This window comes from Nothoprocta perdicaria, unplaced genomic scaffold (assembly GCF_003342845.1).
Source record: "Nothoprocta perdicaria isolate Ctin4 unplaced genomic scaffold, notPer1 scaffold_28, whole genome shotgun sequence".
Lineage (NCBI taxonomy): Eukaryota > Metazoa > Chordata > Aves > Tinamiformes > Tinamidae > Nothoprocta > Nothoprocta perdicaria.
This window is the reverse complement of record NW_020455510.1, coordinates 3,035,702-3,059,073: the sequence shown is the minus strand read 5'-3', so window position 1 is coordinate 3,059,073 and position 23,372 is coordinate 3,035,702. Positions and strand designations below refer to the sequence as shown.

Genomic DNA, 23,372 nt, shown 5'->3' with positions numbered 1-23,372 from the left:
TTGACCAGTATTTGCTGCACGCTCGCTGTGCTTGGCACACAAGTGTTTGGTCTACAGCTCAGAGCTAGAGAGGCAAAGACACAGCATTCTGTGAGACTCACAGGACACTCTGGGGCAATGATGTTTTTGCTTTACAGACATCTAGAAACAGAGTTTAAAAAGMAAATAAACACATCTCCTTATTGTGGAGAGCTGAATGGCTCACTTAGTGTAAATTTCCAGTGCATTATTATCTATAAATGATCGTACAGGTTTATTGGGCAGGTATATTCAGAGAAGAAGGAAATAATTTTACATGGCATTGACAGTGTTTCTTTCATAGATTAATGACAAATACTGCCCAAATTTCAATGCATTTAAAATACCAAACTTACTGAAAAAAATAGTAGCATGTATGAATGTGTTAAAGTACCTAAGGCATACCTTTTTAATACGTATACAAATGGACCTAGCACATGATTCTTTTCTAAAAACAACAGCTTCTAGAAAATCAAAGTCGTTACAGAACCAATATGGTTATGAAAACTTTACTGGCTTTAACTCACTGGCTTTAACACTAACTGCTAACACCTATAGCATCCAGTAAATATAAGTTGGAATGACTCCTTTAGTAACTCCTTTAGACTACTACAGGGAAATATTGAATTTTTTAAGTCCAGGGTGTGAAAAGATGTTACAGGGTCAACTTAGTCTTGCCAATAATCTTTGCAGCATATAGGGAGATTYTCTAGTCTCCTTATCTCTTGAGCTTAAAGAACTTATCTAAATTAAATGGCATGGTTACAAATGTAAGATCAGCATTTCAGTTATAAGGAATGGTCTAGTGATGAACACAGAGAGAAAGCTGAGCTGGGAAAGCATCCCGTGAAAGATTTCCAGTCCAACCAGTAATAACTAAGGTGTCTGGTATTGTAGGGAAGAGGTTTTTCTGAACATCTAATCATGCTGTCCATTAAATAGCAGTGATATAAAAGCCATATACGACTTACCGAAATGSCACTTCTAAAGAAACGTATACAATTTTCTCTTCAAATCACACAAAGGGATTGGARTTAGTTGTAGCTACTACAATAAAGCACTAAAAAGCAAGCAAGCATCTCAAATACATTATTTGAAGCTTGGAAAAGGGAGTTTAAAACAAAATTAAACAGAAAAACTGAGGAATATATTAGTAAAGGGCTTATTAAAGTGATAAATCCCAGAGAATCACTTGTGTATATGTATGATTCTCTTGTATGGAAATCAGTATTTCTTTTCCTATTACATTTGTTTGCTGATTTATTTGTTTTATACTTACGTCCTTATTTTGACTGTTAAATGGTTTTACCCTTCAATCTTAGCATAACTGTCTGAATGCAATTAGAAACTGTACAACAACATGAATCTTGAAGCCATTGCCTCTGCTAGTAGCAAACAATTCATGTTTGTACAATAAGGATGCCAGTAATTTTAGGTTTTCTACCTCAATAAGGAGGCCTGATCCCCTGACTTGTCACAGATAGCCTGTCAGTACAAAAGCTAACAGGTACCTATGCCTCCTTATAGACTCTAGATATGTTTGTATTTCATGAGTGTCTTGAAAAATAAAGCTTGTTTCGACTAAAAGGATCCAGTTGCAACTATCAGATTGAAAGCAACTAGAGGAAGTACCTCTACGGTAAGAACCGTAATAAGACACAACTRAAAAAGATGTTTTTTCAAATCAGCCTGTTTGACCCTATTCTCGGTACATTTGAAGACAGTATTGCATAGAATGGATTTTGCATCAACACAGCAGGAGCTGACTGCATTTATGCTGGTTTTGAAAATATCTCCACTGATAAATGGCTCTTCTTGTTTATAAAATTCTGTTTACTTGCAGTGCTGTGAACTGACCCAACATTTCATTTCTTATGTATATTTCCAGTTATCTTTTTTTTTTTYTTTTTTTTTTACTTTCACAGGATTTTTGTTTCAAGACATGTCTTTTGTTTCCACAGAAACAGGACTATTTGCCTTTGTAGTTGGAGCATTTTCTAGGGAAACTACAAGAGTCTGTTATCTGCCGTGTCATGTTTCTGGGCTCTGCTGGAGGTACTGGACACTGTGTGCTACAGGCCAAATGTCTTTCTAAATTAAGCTCATAATCTCTCTGTTTTAGCTAGTATTGTTTAGCAAATATTAACATGAGCACTCTTTTGCAGGGGGCACACATGGCTCTTTCTGCTCCCCTCTCTATATTTGTAAATAACTTCTGAAGGGCCGTCTAAACAGTTTGGTCAGAAGCTGTGCAAGTGTTGAGGAAATCACTCCAACATGTGCTTTAAAAACATCTACACTCTTCCTTCTTAGTCCAAACAGACTGGGGATGGGTGGGGGCAGAGGGTGTCCAACACACTGCACTCCCAAACATCCAATTTGAGTCCTTGTCATATGTTCCTTTGAATAACATGCAGAGAAAATGACCTTTGAAGTCAAACCAGATAGTTCTGAACGGCTAAAGATTGTCCATCTAATGAATGGCTGCCCAATTTCCAATTAGAAAAGAGGGAACTTCTGAAGATGCTTGAGTATTCTCTGAAGGAGTGGGCCAGAGCTCTAAACACAGCACGGTAGCTGCCACTCCGATTAATTCAGAAATATCACAGAGATTATCTTATGAACTCAGCAGTAGTCCCAAGGAAAAAAAAAATACATACTAGGAATTCTCTCGTGCAATGTTTAACTTCAGTGTTAAACATTTCCCTTTAAATATTGTTTTATTTCATTGTCACCAGCACCACCACACAGGAAAACATGGGTTAAATCTGCGATTTTTGATTTATGTGAATGATTCCTACATTTGTGAGTAGACTTCTATATTATGCCAAGTTATAAGAAAAAAAGATCCTTTAAAGACAAAAGCATGACTAAGCCTAGCATTGCCATTCTAACTATACGATCTACTGCCAACTGTTAGTACCAAGAGACAATATCTGACTTGTAGACAACTGTTACAGACCAAAATAATCTTTTTGGTAATAATTCATCAAAGCTCCAATTTATGCAGGCTAAGCCTTTTCTTTATGCACACAGCACGTTCCTATTCTAATCTAAACAACTTTTAGGGACACAGAAAATGCATTTATTTTATTTATTTTTTAATCTACACTAAGCTAGACACAGAGGTCTCCAAAAGCATGAGGCTTATGAGGAGAAATCCCCATTGCCACCTTCAGAGAAACCCAGCTCTAAGGAGAGGCACCCACTTCCTAGAGCGCCTGCAGATTGACAGTTGAAAACCCCGTGCTCTGTTGGGCTGCCCCCCTGGCGCTGCGCAGCCTGGCGCTGCGCTGGCGGCAATGACACCTCCGGGATGCGGGCGCTGCGGGGCCCGGCCAGCGCCGCTGCCGCCGCCGGTGCCCGCTCCTGCTCCAGGCACAGCTCCCGCCCGCTCCAGCTTTTTTCCCCGGTTATTTGGATTTCAGTTACCCCCRTGAAGCAATTTCCTGCCTCTTTCAGGCTCATTTCTCAACTCCCAGGTAACAAATTTTCAACCTGATTACAACCGAGCTAGTTTTGCCCAGGCTCTTAAAAGCAGACACATAATCTGAGCCGCTCTGCTGCAGCTGTTATTGTACCAAGATTATTTATAAACTGTAGACAAAATCCGTAGATATTTACAAAGCTACTATGCAAAATAGCAAGATATACAGCATCGCGCCACGGTCCTTGTTTTCACTAGGACCTCTCTGTTTGTTCAGTCCTCGCTGTGAGAAACCCACAGCTGCATTTTAGAGCTGACTGGGAAAGAATTCAAAACTTTGAAATTCTGATCACAAATTTAACATCACTAAATTAATGTCATCATTAATTTAATTCTATAAATATTTCATCTTAAAATGGGAATTGACTACATGGCTAGCAACATGAGGATTTTTTTAATAGGCTTTGGGGAAGGGCTTGAATTACTTTTGTGGACAACCATCTTTGCTTGCCCATTTGTTGTCATATGATCAGAAAAAGGAGAGGAAACAAAGTTTCTAGAACACAGTATTTGCAGCACCATTAGCCAAACTTCTCCACTGTCACAAGCAGACACAGCCAAATTAGCTGGGATTAAGTTGCAAGCTAATAAAACAACCTTTGCTGAGATTCCACTTTTTACAGACTTAGCATCATGGAAAAAGAGGGGGGCGCCAGGGTACCATGGAAGCAGCAGTGGCAAAATGGCCAGAGCTTAGACTGGAATTCGTTGGAATCACCTGAGGGCACTGGGCTGGGAAAGACTTTTGACCCATAAATGATGGGTCCCCTTGGCTGAGAAAACCTTAGAAGAAAAATGGCATGAACCTCAGCTTCTCTTGTGAATTCTTCATTTCAGTGGTAAAATAAATGAGTGTGGGTCCAAATCAGAAATACATTACCTGAGTTCATCAGGAGCTTAATCGTCCAGTAGAAAACAGAGACAATTTTGGATGAACTTCCATGCAAGTCCAGTTGCAACATTCAACAGGGGAAATGAAAACATAATGCACTAATGAAACACTAAGTTAGAACTGCCCACTCATCAGCTGAGTAAATTATTCCTTTCAAAAATTCCTCTGGCAAAACCCTGGGAAAGAAACCTGGGTCTAGAAAGTATGCTCTGACCACGAATATGAACTCTGAGCCTGCACAGAATCACTAATGACAGCGAGATCCTTAGCATCCAAAAAAAGATGAATTCAGTAGTCAGAAAAAAAWTTATAAGTAATATAAAAAAACAAATATTTGTTATAAACCACCCAAGTGCGATGTATTGTGGCAGCTAAAGGAAATGAGACACAAAAAATCTCAGATAAGAAAAGAAGCTGAAACTATAACCACACAGCTGAAAAACCACACAGAATATTGTCAAGAGATATTGGCATTTTAAAAGAGGCTAAAGACATAAATAAATCTATACAGATTTATACACTCTATACATTCTTATCAGTAGCATCTTGCAGAGGTATTTTATTTATCCCCACATCACATCAAGCATGGTAAAACAGTGACACTGGGAGACCTGTCTATCACAGGCTATACACACTCTGCCCAGGGACAACAAACTCTGGACTCAACACTATCTATCATCTTTAACGTTAAACTTTGTTCAGAACCATCTACCATTCAGGAGACTTGAAAATATTTGTAGAGTTCTTCTCACATCATTTATCAAGAGCTTTTCAACATCTAAACTCCAGAAAGGTAGCCCCAGCCCGTGGCATGACCTGAAAACTCAAAAGAACAGTGAAAAATAAACAAACCATGACCAGACAGAGAGAAGGTATGCATGAGAGGAAGAGTAGCTTTCTAGCCAAATTCCTTGGCATTTTAATCAAATCCTTCACACAATAAATTAGCAACGTCAAGCTGACACCTCTGTAAATCAGCTCCTCAAAAAGTATTAGGGAAACATAAACAAGTGATGATGAATCAACTCCTTTTTGTTTGGTTTGAAATCAACACAGAACAATTAACAAACTGCAGTGTAAGAAGCCCCGGAATGAGGAGCTCCAGTCCGCACCAGACRCCCTCCTCCCTCTGCATTTCGGGAGACTTTCCTCACACAGAAGAGCCCGGGCTGGTGACCTGCTGAGAGCCACCGAGCCGCGCAGTACCSGGCGAGCGGCGCAGCAGGGCGGCACGCAGCAGCAGTGCGCGCGAGGTCACAGGCTCCTCCACACCCCTCGCACTGTTTGGTCTTCTCTYTTACTTTCAAACACTAAAGGAAAAACTTCCTTCTCTCCCTTGGCTTTGCCCACAGGGTCCTCCAATTTGTTTATAGCATTTGCCATGTCCTTTGAATGGTCTAGTCTGAGACCTCTCTTTAGCCTGACAAACAGCCCAAGCCTAAACCTACCTCAAGAGACTGAGATAGACTAACTAAGCTCTATTTGCCTCCTTTGGATTCAGTGCTCTAAGTCTCCAGACCACTAGTTCTCTGGCTAGAAATCTCTTACAGCCAAAGGGCAGAAAGAGGGCCATTCTAGATGCCAGCGCTGCCCATAAGAGATAAGACTTCTGGAAGCATGAGAGGAGACTTTCATTTCTCACTGCATGAAAAACTCTTTGTCTCTTTCAAAAAAAAAAGTGCTCTTTGTATCCATTTTGTTCTTGAATCATCCCCTTGGAGACATCCAGTCCTTAGTGTGAGGGTTAATATATGCTTGCTGTACCAAGAAGCCTTGGGACTCTGAGCAGTAGAAGCAGCACCCAGTAAGCTCAAATTGTCTCCCATAAACTCATTAGGGCCCAGCAAGGGGACCCACTGCAAATAATATTTATCATAAACTAAGCAGAACTTAAATAGTGACAATAGTGACAGGAAAACAGAAAATGAGGTATGCTGAGAATAATCTTTTAGCTTCATCTGTATCAACCCAACAATTCAGAACAAGTTTCTAGGGACTTCTCAAACAAATGCCAAACTGGGTTGTTGCAATAAAAAAGTGATTGCGATTTGTCCATGACCAAGCGGCAGCGCCCTGGCTGAGAGTCACCGATCAGCATTTGTGGTTATGCTCTTTTTCCATCTCTGTAGCTACTGTAATTATGCAGTGTGATCTCCCATAAAACACGGGGCATTAAACTACACCAAGCTATTCCTGAAAATATTCTGGATATCAAGCACAGATGACTGTCTATAGCAGATTCCTTTTTTTGTTGAGTACTAGCAGGTCTCAATACAGTGGTTTTCAGGCCAGGGAAAAGTCAGTTGACAATGATTTGGGAAGGCTTTATCATATCCCAAGGAGAAATTCACCTGTAACTAAAGGCAAACAGAGTTAATATGTACTAAGAAAGTCTAAAAAATAGGGCTTTAGTGAGATTTGAGTGCTACACAAGCTTCAGAAATGAAGAATTTCTGAGGGCTACCTCCTTGTTTCTTTTACCTAGGGATGTTGCTGCTTATTTTTCTTGACATTAATTTGATTTGTCTTCTTACAGTGCAGCGGTGGGAAAGCAAACAGCTTTTTTTTTTTTTTTTTTTTTTTTTTTTTCCAGAAGAAATGAACATTTACAGAAAGCAAATACTCTCTTCCAGAGAAGGCTCTGTATGGCTGTCTAGCCCAGCCATATTTCTGAGGTTAAATGATGCAAAGATAAAAAACTGGCTTTGGAAACAAAGGTAAATAGCAATCCAGATGCTCTCATTCATATTCTGAAGTTATTGCCATCAGCTCAGTGACCAGCACATTTCACAGCTTGTGAATTTGTAACAATAATAAATTAAGGCCGTAAGCGAGGACTAAGCATACTCCTATAAACCTCTGAAAGAGCTTGCTTTATTTATATCCCAGCTAGGGACCCTAACGGTACTCTAAAGTTTATAAAGTACCTGAATCCAGCAGAATCCAGTCCTCAAATCATTAATTTTACATTTCTGATGGCCTGCATAATTATTATGTATTTACAGTGCTTCATACATTTCACACACAATGTAAAGAACTACAATTTATTCTTTGCCCTTCTTCCCCAGTAGAATCAAGGCCACCAGGTATGAAGTGCTGTACATAGAACCTTCTCGGCTATCACACTAGAACATAATAATAAWAAATGTATCTGCAAAAAAAACTCCTAAGGTCACTGAATTTGCCTCTGCAAGAATGACCAACTATATCTAATGCCTGARGGCTAAATTCCTGAGCAGAGTTAAGGGAGCTGGTCCCTCTAGGTGAGACATATCGAGGAGACACAGATGGGGGAATCTCGCCCTGCTGCTTCATAAACATTATTCCCTAAGATCTAGTCTGTGCACTAAGTAATACGCAACACCCTTAATTTTACAAAATCCAGTATTTGCACTAATCCTATATTCACTTCACAAAACCTTTTTTTTTTTTTCTAGGAAAGGTTATATTTAATGATGTTAAACTGCACTGAAAATATTTGTGACATCTGTCAAATTCATTTTAAAAAATTCATTAGGGTCAGTGTAACAGCAATAAATACAAAATTAATAGCAAGGGGTTTCTTTGAAGGTTACATTAAAATAACATTTGGGATCTGTCTGAATCTGACAAAAGCCAGGAAACTAGCTACAGCCACAATTTGTCCTTAATTTCTTTGTGCCTAGATGAGAAAGGCGCTAAACAACCCATATTTTTTATTCACGGCGCTGCATGTACTAGAGCAGAGGAAGTGGTCTCAGAATTAAACCCSGGATTCGGTGACCCTGCKTGAGCAGGGGGGTTGGACTCGATGACCTCTGAGGTCCCTTCCAACCTTCGGCATTCTATGATTCCATGATTCTGAGTCAGGCAGTTTGGCTTTGTGTAGCTCACAGCTGTCCTTGGGCGAGTTACTGACTATTCTGAACCCTGCATGTAAACTGTGGAAAACTGCACTTAATTCTTCCCAGAGCTGTCATGAGGCAGAGTTGTCACCCATTATTGGACGGGTGTAAAATGCTGTGAAATTTCTGCATGGAAGGTGCTACACAGCAGCAGGAGGCCAGGTTCTCTGTAACCTGCTGCTCACACTACCTACTGGGCATGCTAAAACACCACTTTTCAATTTAAATCCCACCTCCCTGGCCTTCCTCCTTCTTTCTCTCTGTACTCTCCCTGCTTGCCCCTCATGACACCAGTTCTTAGAAATACACCCCCTCTCAGTTCAGAGGAAAAGAAAAGACAGAATTTGGAGCTCTGCTCTGCAGCCATTCATGCAGACTGGAAAATGACACTTTCCCTTCAGCAGATTTCTACTCGTGCTGCTCAAAATATAAAAGGCCTCTGTGCCTATCACTATCTGTGATAGTTCTGAAGTTTAGCAAATCAAATACTTAGTCTAAGGAAGCTCTAGTGCACCGCTTTAAATTGGAATGCATGTGCTCAGGACCGCTCATAGTTTACTGTTTTGAAAACAAAATACCAATGACTTCAAGGAAACATGACTGAATCCCATATCTCTTAGTTAAATTAAAAGCAGCCTGTCAAGTAAAATGATTTTTTTTCAAATTTACATCTGAATCTTTTACCAATTATACACATAAAAAGCCATTATCACATCTTTTAAGTACATCTTAAAATTGTATTTTTGTTACTTAGATCCCAATGTCAAGAAAGATGAATCATGTCTCAGAATTTATTCAGCACTGCTAATTAAACTCATGCCTAGATGCCTGGGAAGCACTAAACCACTGAAGTGTAGCAGTGAAAATTAGTGATTTGAATAGAAGAATCATGAACTTTGGAAAAGAAAACATTACCCATCAGTGGTGCTCACAAAATAGCCCCATCCAGAAACTAAATAAGATTAATGAAGGTGAAGTCAAGAAAAACAACAGCTTTTAAAAGTCTTCATGTCTCATTTCATAGACAGCACGACATAAAATACTCATCACCACTAAAATCCTTTAACATGCACATATACATTTAACAGAAAATAATAGGGAAGAAAGCTTTATAGGACTGTCCTTATCCAGCGTAAATAAAAAAAATATTTTGTCGACAAAGATTATTTTTAAAATATATGAAATTCAGAAGTGAAATTAACCTCTAAGTACTTCTACATCTTTGGGTCCATATTTCCATATTCTGCGTCTCCAAATATTGCTAGACTTCTCTTAAAACTGTTTACTTAGACATTTCACTGCTGCGATTAATGTTCTGTGTTGAACGGAAGACCCACGTGTCCTTCCCGAGCTCCTGCTGAAGCCCCTGGGCTCTGGCACACTGACAGGGTGGCCCGTAAGGGCTCTCAACTCCTCTACTTTACAATGAACGAAGCAAGGATATGGCAACAGAAAGTGGAGATGTAAGTGGCTCGGGCACCAGCAATCCATGATGCTGCCAAACAGCTCGCCAGGTGCAGCTTGCCCACGTACAAGAACAGGACCCCAGTGGGATGAAGGAGTGTGAAACAACAGCTGCTGCAGAAAGCTCTGAGCTTGCCAAGACCTGCTGTGCACATTCAAAACTGAGCCTGTGTCCCTGGTACTGGTGTCCTTGCTAATGACTTTCCAGGGGAAAGGTGGAATTCCAAAATACCTGGCTCCTTCTGCGAGTCGGTCGCAGCAGATTGTGGTTACTTAACACAGAGCAATGCTGCGGTCCTCRTGCTGCTCCCAGGTCAAGCTGGAGCTTCATGCAAGTGGAATTCACGCAGATGTCAGAAGGGCACCGTGGGGCAGCCTGAATCATCACTGGGAAGTAGAGTATTGAACTCCTAGAGTTGTAAGAGTGGGGTTAAAGATGTCCTCTGCCTTGCTAAACAATGAATAAATTATTGGCATACATAAATGACCATGGCACATATGCATCTAATATAAACCACATTCCAGTATTTTATAACTTGTCTGTATACATTTGCTTCAATGAAGATAGGATATAAAAATCTCAGTCTTCTATTGTGTTCCTTTTATAAAAGGGGAGAAAAGAACTATGCGATTTTTTAGAGCAGTAACTAGCCCTCCTGAGCAGTTTCATGTGGTTGGCTGGAACATGCTGCAGTTCATATGTATTTTGGGGCTACAGAGGGACACTCTGGGACGCACTGCACAGAGCAGGCACTTGCATCCTGCCTCACACTCCCAGAACAGAGAGGAGCAACAGAAACTCGTAGGTACCTCAGACTTTCTCACTTTCTCCTGTCCTCCATACACCCTGCCAGAGACTGTATGAAGAAACCTGTGAAACAGGCAGAGAGAAAGGCAAGGTGAGGCCTTACTGATAAACCAGCTGGCACATATGGTGGCTGGCTCTGAGAGAGAGGGCTAGGCAGCAACCCCCATGGGCTGCAGCAAAACAGAAAACATGCCTATCCTAACAGATTAAAAGCCACAATCAAGGTTAGCCCCACTGTATGAGATGCTGTAGGCCACAGGGGAAGTGACACTTCCCACATCCTGGTGCTCACAAACTACCTGCAGAGCAAAAAACTTTGACCACAGCTAGACCAATGTGATACTTCCCAATGGCTGGTTCTAGGTGTCAAACTCATATCCCTACCTAGTTAAGACATGGTTGGATATATTTTTATGAAACTTTTCACAGGAATTTTTCAAATTTGAAGTCCTCTGTAACAGCAGGACCTCTCTTAAGTTACCAGTATTGGACTCTAGCTGTTCTGCATATGTGGGCATCTAGTCTCTTCTCWACGGCATATATGAATATATACACTCAGAAACCTGTCACATAGAAACAACTCAACTCTAGGAACAAAAGCGGAGCCTCTATTTCAAAAAAGGGAAAGAAAAAAAAAGAAAGCTATCAAGCCTACCACTAGGTCTTGGCTTTTAGATATAAAACCACACTGATATATGAAACCACAATACAAAACCCATCACCTTCATGACAAGAATATTGTAGCAATAAAAGTGCATCAGCTCTTGAAATCCTGCACTGTTTGGTGATCTGCTCCAGTGAAGTTCTGCAGAGATCCATTACCTCTAGAGGCTGTGSTCTGGGCTGAGCAGCAAAACACAGAAATGTGATCTCTGTCAGCCTTCACMTGACACTTAAAAAGCTATCACAAACTGCAGAGTAGCTGACCACTTTTCTTCAAAGCCATGAGAAGACTGAGCATGCACAGCCACATAATTACTCCTTAATCAAATAGTTTTCTTGGTGATTTGGAAATGTGGAAGAACTGAATATAAAGCTCCATTAACACACCAGGCAAACGACACAAAATCCAGCTAAAGGCTCACAGAAGTTAAGACAATCAAAACAGCTATTCCCATTAAAGTCTCCTTGAGCATAGAATTCCTAGCTGGTAAAAACAGCCCTTCCCACATTTTTTTTTTTTTTTTTTTAATAAGAAAACTATTTTTTTAGGGTAAATTAGCTCTGACAAGGTGTTTTCCAGTGAGAAATGCCCACTTTCCAGAATGCTACAGTAATACTAGATTTGAAAGGAAAACATCAATTGTAACCGAACCTCTGAAACTGTCTCTTCTACTCATGTTCTACTCATGAACCATTGTCACGTTTCAGCTGAAAAGTATTTTTATAATCTGCTAATTTTCAGTATTGCACACAACCATCAGTAAATTAATTTGTCTGAAATCAGAGGAACATAATACAACATAACACAAATGCAACATAACATTAGTATATCATACGATGTGACTATGTGAACTCTGTCAATATTATATTATCCAGGACTAATAATTAGCCTGCACTCACTATCACATTCTTTTGTGTCGTGCATCACTTTATTAGATGTCCGCCAACTCACCCCTTCACTGAGCTGGAAATAAGGTAGACACTCTTATGTGGACAACTAACATAAATAAATCAAATAAGTTGCCTCTATAAATGTCCTTTTCTCTTCATCAACTAAGTATCCATGACCAGATCACATGCAGATCCCTATACTAAACAGAGATAAATCTTATCCTCAGTATTTGAATGCAAATTGTTTCTTTCTTTAGAGACCAAATTCACACTTCTCTTAATTGAGATTCATTGTGTAGTCTTATTGAAGCTTGGCTAGAAGGCTATTATAGTTTAATTATATTGCTTTTTGTATCTTTTAAAAGCATGTTAGAAATGCATGTAAATTCTTTGTATGTGATTTGTATGTGAAAAATGTGAAAAAAATATGTATACGAAGTGCTGTAAAATCAGTAGCTCTGTAAAACATTACAAGGTTATATGCATTATATGCGTTGATCAGTTTTTATTCGTGCAAACCTGTGGCAGGAAGAAGTACTGAGAGAGCRTAAAGAAAAATTGATTAAACAATTAACCATTCTTCTGGTTAGAAGTATCATATTAAAAAATTTGGCTGAAGAGGCAAGCAGACATTGCTGCTTTTTCAGTAAGGCTAGGCCTTGCTGTGCTAACATGGCAGAGACAGAAGCCTGCACTCTTCTGTGACTGCAAAGGCACAAAATTTTTGGCAGCTCACCTAGTTCCCCAAAGGCATTTTAAAGGCAAGAAGGCAACAGCACACAGTAAACTCAGAAAAGAGAGAATATAAAAATAATATAAAGGGTAGTAGCTAGGTTATCAAGTTATGGAAGCAAGACACTGCTCATAAAAAAAACCCTGGGGTTTATAACAAAAGTTTACTTGTCAGTGAATGAAAGAAAAAAAAAAAGCTAATTAGAATTATACAATATATTACATATTTGAAATATATAGCTCATTTTATCATATACGGGGTTAAAATGCAAAACTAACTGCACTCAAATGGTTAAGAAGTTTCTGAACTGTTCTGTTTCCTAAGAAGAGATGTTCTCAAGTTGCAGCTCCCCTAAAAAATGTTTGCCAGAATTTGAGTACTTTTAAAGCAAGTATTTTTTACCCAGCAGCACATTAGTATGTCCTGGAGGACAGGGCAAGACAAATACATATCACATATCACTGTGCGCTTTGAATTAAGCAGCAAGGGAGAATAATAATAGCAGGGTAATTCCTACTGAGATGCATTCTTCAGAAATGGAGATCTGCACTGTTTTAGAGATACCTCAGCTCTCTTCTTTAGCAGTAGCATGCCGCACTTCTGGTACCTTAGAGAGAGATATATCCTTCAAAACCTTTTCTTCAAGAAAACTTCCGCAACCTTTTCTCACAAAAAGGGTCAGAAACCACAGATGAATGATTAAAAGTAGGAAAAGATTTCTTCATGAGGAGAGACAGTAATGATGAAGACCATACAGCTTAGAGAAGGGTTGAATGAGAGGGCATTCAACAGATGCATATTAAATAAGGAAAGATGCAGGAAAACCAGGCATCCTGTTTTTAGTCTGTATTTTAACTGACTGACAATGAAACAAAAATGTAGGAGCACATAATTATCTGGTGAAACTCTTGGCTTTTCCAGGCTTGGGAAATGGTTTTAAAACGTCATAAAGACATATTGGTAATTGGTTCTGAAACAGATTTATCACAAAATACCTTTCACTCTTTAATAAATTCATAACTGAAAACACTGTAAAGATAATGTGATTCCATGGATTAGCTACAGACGTCTTACCATCAGTATGGGAATCAATGACAGATTAGTAAAAGAGACAATGTTTTGTTAAAGAAGGAATTCACCTTTTCTTTTCATGACATGTCAAACAGTGGTTGGGAAGAGCCAAGGAGGACCCTTCCCACTCCGCCACTCCTCCTGCCCTCCCTGGAGCAAGAGTTCTGGAGTTACAGCCACCATCATCCACCTCATCCAAAAACAGCCAAGGTTAGAAGCAGCTACACTAAACTATATGGGACATGAAGACATATTCCCATGCATCAAAACTGCATGCATTTACAGAATACATTATTAAACTTTTGCTTAGAAATTTCCTCTTCAAACTGAAGATTACACTCACTGTTTACAGTGTAGATGATCACCTTAATAGAATTTAACTATCTTACCACATGAAAAATACTGCTTGTATCTTGGACATTTAACAAGGTTTCCATAGATTTTATAAGAGTCAAAGGAAGGGAAAGTGCTTCTAAGATTCTTTTAAGATAATGTTTCCATTCTAGTTACAATGGAAACTGTCCTAAAGCCTTAGTTCTTATTTTTCTTCAGGTGAAGAAGATGAATGTGATTCATGAAGTGGTRAACGGCTTCTCAAACTGCATTGTGCGATTGTGACACAATATACACGGCCTCAGACTTTTTAATTTATTTTCAATGCTTTGATTCAATTCTACCCAATTTAAAAAAAAAAAGTGAAAAGCCCCAGTTTTAAGTTCTCTCAGAAGTTCTAATTTACTTATCAATATTTCTTTTCTTCTTATAAGACTGCTACTTAATAAACAGTATGTATTTACTTGCACCCATTTTTCATGTGAGATCTATGAAGGTCATGCTCTTGTTTGCTTTACATAGAGACAGTACCAAGATCACATCACTGAGCAAAACAGAAATCACTTCACTATAGCACAGCATAGCACAGCATGCTATTTGTTATGCTGCTGCTGCCACAGGGTGAGAAATAGACAGTAATATGCTATTCCTGGTCCAAAGTATTACACTTTACAGAATTTAGAATACAGAATGTTTCCAAGTATCGCAATTGTGTGGTTGGTCTAAGAGTTTGGTGACTTGGGAGGAAGCAGGTCAYGGTAAGGAAAGATCCGTAAGAGAAAAACAGTACTTCAGAAGGAATTTTGTGGAGTATGATAGACATATAGAAATCATTCTGATTGAAATGTTAAACTCTTTCAGATATAACTATCTCAGTTAGATGTACTTTTATTCTAGATGTGAACTTGCATGTAATATATATATTTATAGTATATAAACAGAWAATATGTAGATAATGTACAGAAATTATATCTAACGCTGGCTAAATACCACTGGAGATTAATGAAAAGATCTGAACAAATCCTGATCTGCCCAAGAAAGGGTACACAGTTCTGACAGATCCCTTAGTACAGACAGTGGGAGTAAAACACATCCACATGATAATCACATCCTTACCAAAATTGAAAACGTATGTGAAAGTCATGGTGGTCTTGAAAAAATATAAACTCATAAACGATTTCTTGATTCAATGTCATCATTCATTTCTTTCATTTGAGAAATCAGTTTTAGTGGGACATACAAAGATTGATGGCTTTTTCATAAAAGGATATTTTATGAAATAGTGAAATGTAGCATATTTCTACCTGATAAATGTAGAGACCTGTAAACTTTGAACCCATTTTGGCCTTTGTTGCTCATGACCCTGTTTAAGTGATTTATTTTCTTTTAACAACTGCAGTCTGCAGGAGGTAGAATATACTATGTACATCTTTAATTCTGTTGAAAATTGAACAGTTTAAACACAGAGTGGTTGACACTAGAAGACCTATTACTAAAAAGTCATATTATCTTCATTTCAGTATCCTTTTTAGGAGCAATATTTATGGTTGGAGAAAATAYGTAATTTATAAAAACAGCCTGGTAGGCTGCTGCAGAGCAATGGAGGAGYTGGCATCCTTGGCCCCACATCACGGTGCCTGGTGGACTGCCACAAAGCTACAGAGTCTGGCATCCTGCCATGTGTTAAGGTACAAAATCAGAAAATTTGTCTGCTGCCTTGAACATCTTGTTGGAACTACGCACTCCTCACCCTTGTGAAACATTTGGATTTCAATGATTTAGCAAATTCCTAGGAAAAATACTTGGCTTGATTTTTTTTCCTGTTGGTCTTTTTGTACAACGACAACTTTATGCTTTACTTGCGCAAATTCAGTTATCCCTCTCTATTTATAATTTGTYAGTGTGCAACAAAGTCAAAATAGCATCATGAACACTTCCTTGTCCTTGGTGTATACGTCACCATGAAAGTAAGCAGGTCAATCTTCCTCAACGTATAGACACAGCCCAGCTAAAATCCAAATAATTTTCCACAAGGAGAATCCAATTTTGTTTCACAGCAGTGGAGAGTCCTGTCAGGTTCTCCAGTAGCATATTACACTACTGCTCTAGTAAACTTTCATTAGGTGACTGGATTACCAAATCTTAACAGGMTTTAATATATACTTCTGGATTCTCATAACATGCCCAAGACCCAGTTTATAGAATAAAACGGATATGTAAGGAGAAACAAATAATGCTGGGTTTATTCTATTCAGTTACGGAATAAGCTTCTTAGGGTAAGTAAATTTTCTGGGAAACATCTCACAAATATACGGTGCTGTAATAAAACTAATAAATGTTTAAAGTTCCCATACTTTTCTTTAGTCTTCATCATTAGAAATAAATCTTAYGAAGCAGATAAGAGTATTACAATTCATCTGTTCTGAATGAAKACAGTATGTACTATTTTTTCAATACAAGAGAAACTGGCTTTGACTAGAATGGCAACAACTGGCAAACTGATTTTATAGTTTTGATTTATTGAATATTAGGAAACAGACTTTTTTAATAACAACTCCATTTAGGTATTCATTAAAATGGAATTAGTACCAGCAGGGCCAGATTCTGATATCCATATTTTTGTCAGACAGGACTTTATTACACAAAAGTCCCACTGACATTGGTGGGATTACTTGTAAAGGACCGTTCAGTGTGAGTGAGAAGACAGAGCTAGATCCTACCAAGGTAGAGAAGTAAAGAGGCTTTAGGTCTGCCCTCCTCCCCRAAAACTCTCCACACATCCCTCAGCAGTGACTGGAGCGATATGTAGTCATTGCCTCAGCCACCCCCTCCACACTGGTGTGCATCAACTCCTGGAATCCACCAAAACAAAGTAAATACTCCTGAGAAAAAAGTGACTCACCTTGTCCCTGTYCCAGGTACATATCTGGGACATGAAATATATATCTTCATCCTCACAAAGGAAATCATTCCCAAAGATGGATTATTTTGCTTTAGACTTTATGCTAAAGACATTTATCTTGAGAATTCTTTCAGCTCAAGCAATACTTTGAAATGGAGAATGCACAGCACATGTTGCCTTAAAACAGGGCTACAAAAAYGGATTTTGATTTATAAAAAAACCTTACTTGGGGAAAAAATGGGGGGCTAGAGCAATGGATCTGATTAAAGGATCAAGGCAACATACTGTATTTCTCTAAATTACATAGCAGGAAATAAAACCATCTTATGCTTTTGTCTTGTACGCTTCTGATACATATGTAAAGATACTCCAGTCAAGCCTTCTGAAGGTACTGTTAAAGGTTGTATGGGCATACAATAGYGTTCAATGTAATGAAAACACTGTTGAGGTTAGGACGAGCATATTGATTTTCCATACATATCCCAGCACCTGTATCATCTTTATTCACCAACCTCTGTCTATAACAAATGGATGAGACTGAAAAATTCAAACTTTGTATATAAAACAAAGGCACATGAGCAAATGGTGAATAACCTAATTTATCTTTAATGCAGAATTATTTAGCAACTAATTTCAGAAAATAATGCTTATACATTGTGCCTTTCTATGTATATAAATATATTCTCATTACAGGCTTAGATCAAACCTGAAATTCATTTCTGCTCATGGACTGGATGAGCAGAATTCAGCTCTGACAGCAAAAAATGGAGTCTATTCTATATATATGCATACAAACATTCTTCCTCAAATAGACCACTGTTTCTATGGAATTTCTACCAAAAATATCACTTGCCTATAGAAAAATAAATACAGTTAAAGCTGATTTGTTCTCAAAACTCCAGCCTATAAATTTCTTCTTCTTTTTTTTTTTTTTTGAGTATTTGTCTAGTGCTTTCTGTAAGTATAGATGGCAAAGAGACTATTGCTGTTTAATTTTGGTTTAAAAATTAGCCAACACTAAACGTTTTTAGTGTATAGTTTCAGAAGGTCAGAGTTGAAAKCTCAAACTTCAGGTTCTACTGAGACATAGGCTCTGTGCTTTTGTAAGTCATGCTATTATCCCTGGTTATAATCTTCCCTGACTTCAGAAATAATTGCTTTGCTTAAACAAAAAGGAAGTCTGATTCTAATTTGCTATCTAGATCTACATTCTTATTTTCTTTTTATAGATTTTTGAACAAGTTATCACTGGAATCTTCCTTCACTCAAACATAAGTGAAAGTTTTATCTTAGTTCGGATATCACAAAAATAATTTATGACTAAGGAAACAAAACCTTTTGTCTCACAATATATTTCTTTGCGACAGCTGTGGTATTTCACCAAAAGCACAAAAGCTGTGATGGTCTGGACTGCAATCAACCATTTTTAATAGGAAATTTTTACAGACTTTTAATAAGATCTCCTAACATAATTTATGAGGAGAGGTTTTGAAGTGAAGAGGCATTGTTTGGCAAAGTGTTCTTCCTCTAATCTCAGGAAATTTAAATAATCGAGTGCTCATTTCCTCTAAACTTGGGATTTCTCCTAAAAAAATGGTTAAGAAAAACACCTGCTACACTAGCAAAATAAGTGCATCAAGGGTCCAAACAAAATATATTTATAAGGGCTTTTTAAAGCCAAAATATCCCATGTCCAATTTCAATATTATTATTAATAACAAAATGCTAAATGTTGTTTCTTAAACTCAGAATATTTAATAAATATTTTAAATAAGATAGTATGCTCATCGGGACAATTGTAGGTTTTTGTAAATGATAAAGTGAATTTGAAATAAGTGGAGAAATGTGCACAATTTTCAAACAGTTTATAAGAAAAATAGATAAGCAATCAAAAGTTAAGATACTTACTGAAGTTATTCAGAGTCCTTCAGACTACACAACTTGGCAGAGTAAGGACAACAGGCTTCCCCTTGAGATCTCTGATATATCTTGCAGAAAGATGCTCGAAGGATATTTTTTTTAGCACTTTAGTCCTGCACAGAACTAAGAAAAATACAGAAACATAAGTAGGAAGCACATTTCTATATAAAATAAAGCTAATCACAATGTCTAAATATAAAACAGATCTGTTTTGGTTGACTTGGACCTAGATGAAACTATAGATCATTTTTTACCTTTTCTATGTTTTTGTCCATAATTCATACAGTAGTAGAATAGTAGCTGCACCTCAGTCTAGCACAGCTACAGCACCTCCCCTAAAGGGGAAAAAAAGAAAGGGAGGAAAACGTTTAAAGGAAGAACTCCTAGAACAGCTTACATAGAGTAACACYACCAGAGATTCTTCCAGGTCACTGTGTGCCAAAGACCTCAAGGGGGCACTCAGCCCAAAACATACTGCATTAGGGATGAAAGAGAGTGTCTGCAATTAGATCCGTTTTTACTGATCTAGATCAGTTTTTACTGACCAGTTATTACCCAGTGCTTCAGAGAGAAAACTCAGCTTTCATCTCTTCACTACAGATACAATTTAAAAGAAAAAGAAAAAAAAAAAAAAAGGAAAAGGGAAAAGTATACCATCACAGAGCCTGTGCTTCTCTTCTATATTGATGATCTCTTTTGCCCACTTTGTTAATGGAGGAAGATAACTTTCTAGAATCCAACTCTAAAACCTTCATTTTCAAAAGCTACCTGCTGATTTGAAAGAAATCCTTACCTGTATAAAGACTAGATTTTAAGACATGCCACCTGCAGAACTTTATTTCTTCCATCACTTTGCTGAGAGAATGCAGAACAGATATCACTTCTCYTTTAGACACTCTCTTCCCAGCCTGCTTACTAGAAACAGCAAAAAAACCCCACCACCAACAAAACCCACACACCAAACCAGCTCACAGTGGGTGCCAGTGGCAGGCCCACTTTTCCCTGCAGCAGCCAAGCATTAGTTGGAAATAAGCACTTCTCTGTGTGTATGTGCCCACACGCACATCCATACACACAGCAGCTGCTTCTGAGAGGAGGTATAGGTGCTGGTCCCGCTCCACCCTGAAGACCTGCCTTCCCCCAAGCCTTGCAGGCATCTCTGACTCCGTCGGCAGAGCTTTAACTCCATCTGCACCAGCTTTCTGAATGGGCTTCACTAATTGCGGTCAGGATTATAAAGAATGGCCTCGCTCCTACAGGAATGTCATCATTCCAATAAAACTGACACGCATTCTTCCACTACATCCTCTTTGCATGGTAGTTGCTCTGTTCATTTTACAGACAATGGACTTCCTGATGTACAAGTTCAAATTCCAGCTACCATCTATCATCTCAACTCTTTGGGGACAAATAAAGTATCATGCAACGTACCATATGTGGCTATTTCAGCAGAGCTCCTAAAAGTCATGTCCTGTCTACTTGGTGTGATCAATGGCTATTTTATTTTTGTATATTTAGAATAATATATGGTAAAGTTTCAGACTGGCAGCTTGTAACAAGGCACAATATCCTAGAACACAAACTAGCACTAAATACACACCTTGTCTACAAACACTACAAACTACCTGAATTGCCTTCCAAAGATGGAGGGCAAATCATATATATGACCTACCCATATTGCTGGTAGCACAGCCAGATGCCAAGTCATCCTTTACGCCCACAAGATTGCTTCCAGGAGTATTAGATGCAAGTCATCTSCCTTTTAAAAGTACTAAGCATCCATCCTCAAAAATCAGACCTCATTTCAGATTAGGCACACAAAGGAGACACCCATCAGTAAWCTCAAAAATGTTGATCCAAGATAGCCATTTTTAAAGTATTTAAATTTTTTTTATATATATATATAATATGCACATGTATATGCATATAATTTGATATAATGATATATGTATATTAAAATAAACTATTTGAAATTAATGGTACCTTTCAAAAATACACAACTAGAATAAATTAATGGGATGATTTGAACGATTAAAAAAAAAGGAAGAGTGCAATTACTATCCAAAAACAAAGCTATTTGAGTCATAAAGTTTAATTAGTTTGAGCCTTTTCTAGCTTCACTCTGCTCTGTGTTATAGCAACTTAGAAGTAGGTGCTGCTGTTGCAACAATAATTTTAAGTTTAGCTATTTTCTGGACAGGTTTTGTATGGAAAAACATGAAAAGGCCAGTAGACAGAAGTCTTATTTAGGAATTTAGGAACAAAAATATAGAGRAATTCTGAAAAGCTGTTTTTTTTTTCTCTCTGAAATTTACGGTGCTCACAAGGATAAGGTGACTATTTTATTTAAAAAAAAAAAAAAAAAGCTTGAAACTTATAATGCTTTTAGTATATTTGACATATTTTATATAAAGACTTTATTAGAAGTAATTGCTAAAATATTTAATGGGCTGCAATAAGAGCAGGTTATGGACAGATCACATAATGGGTGTGAGGTATGATCCAAATACGTAAAATCCCTAGCTTTTCTTTACAAGTGGATGCAAATGCTGGCCTATAAGTTCACAGTATTCCTCCAGAATTCATATTGTGACTTTGATTTCTTCAAATATTTTGCATTTCAGCATTTTGTAGGATGGGTAGAACGTGCGTCCTGACTGTGCACTGGAATCCATCAAGATTCACTTTACCAGGGAATGAAAAATTCTCATAGGGAATTTCCAGGATGACAAAAGCAGCATCTGCTCCTTCAAAAGCAGGGCAGCTTTTCAGAGTTGCATTCCTTAGTCTATACATCCCTAAGTTCATCACCAATTGATAGTTTTTTCTTAGTTAATCTTACACAGAGTGGCACAAGAGCTACGAACATTTCTGAAAACTCAAAGGCTGCCATTAACATTGAAGATTGTCCAAAGTTTCTAAACACAAACCATTGAGAACACCAAATGGTGATAGCACAGCCTCATTTTATTCGTGTTTCCACATTTATTGCTAAAATCTCATTTGTAAAATGAAGCTAGGTGAGTGTTTCAGCAACAGCAAAGCAACACCTCTTTTTGCTTAAGAGTGGTACCACTGCGAAGGCACTCCCTGGTAAGACAAATAAATTAGAATACCTTTCTTCAAATTGACGATTACGTTTTTAAACTCTAGAAGCATAAAACACTATCTCCAGTTACTTGGAACTCATGTATATGTATATATATATAATTTATATCTCAGTTATTTTATGTCAGGGACACAACTTTATAAAACACTGTAGCAGCAAGATGATTCACCCGTTCTAACGTAAGGAACACAAAACACAGCACTCTGGTTCCAACCTCAAAATTCTCATTAAAAGAGCAATCATCTCCGTTCCCTTTTCTTGGCATCCCAGAACTCTATTACTGCTTGCCAGATTATATTTCTCTAAAGAAATATTTATCTACTATTACTCAATGACTTCTGGAGTAATAAAAAGCTCGTTTATTACATCCTAGCCAGTACTGTTACATAGCAACAATAAGCCATCCACAGACCCTTCTTTCAGGGCATTCCAGATCTTATTAAACAAGTCTTTAGAAATATTTAATCCAATTAACTGTGGATTAAATGTTAGACACATGAATGTGTCTAGGTGTTTTCTAAGTGCCTATACCCAGGAATACTTACAAGCTATAGGGAAACAGAAGTTTGCTTCTTGTTTTAATGCTATTTTCTTTTTGACCTTTATTTTAACCGTTGAAGCATCAGGAAAGTGAACCTAAGTCCCTCTTTGTTCGACAGAGCAGCTGAATGGGGAATTTCTTGATTTCTAACTGAAAAAGCATGCTGCACCTTGGTAATAGCAAGTGATTATTTGTTATTTTCAATTGGAATACAAGCTAAGGTGACTTCAAGAACAAAAYTAAGCCACTGATTGGGAAATTCTTGTCCTTTCTCTTACTAGGCTTCACTCCCAATACACCTAAAGTCTTCTTATTTATATCCTAATACACGGACATGCACACAAAATAGTAAATAATCTTTCAGGCTTAAAGGAAAAAAGGAAAAAGGAAAAGAGGAAAAAGGGGAAAAGAGGAAAAAGGGGAAAAGAGGAAAAAGGGGAAAAGAGGAAAAAGGGGAAAAGAGGAAAAAGGGGAAAAGGGGAAAAGGGGAAAAGGGGAAAAGGGGAAAAGGGGAAAAGGGGAAAAGGGGAAAAGGGGAAAAGGGGAAAAGGGAAAAAGGGGAAAAGGGAAAAAGGGAAAAAGGGAAAAAGGGAAAAAGGGAAAAAGGGAAAAAGGGAAAAAGGGAAAAAGGGAAAAAGGGAAAAAGGGAAAAAGGG

At 38.0% G+C, this 23,372-nt stretch overlaps 1 protein-coding gene across 1 annotated transcript in view; it reads right to left on the bottom strand.

The window, feature by feature from the left end:
• WT1 (Wilms tumor 1) overlaps positions 1-22,817 on the bottom strand; it is a 70,987-nt gene extending 48,170 nt beyond the window's left edge. Inside the window, exons 1-3 of the mRNA XM_026041181.1 lie at positions 22,721-22,817; positions 19,321-19,401; positions 19,055-19,189 (exon numbers count right to left, since the gene is read on the bottom strand). The gene's annotated coding sequence lies outside the window, so the exon portion shown is untranslated. The remainder of the gene's footprint in view (positions 1-19,054; positions 19,190-19,320; positions 19,402-22,720) is intronic.
• Positions 22,818-23,372: the final 555 nt, after the last annotated feature.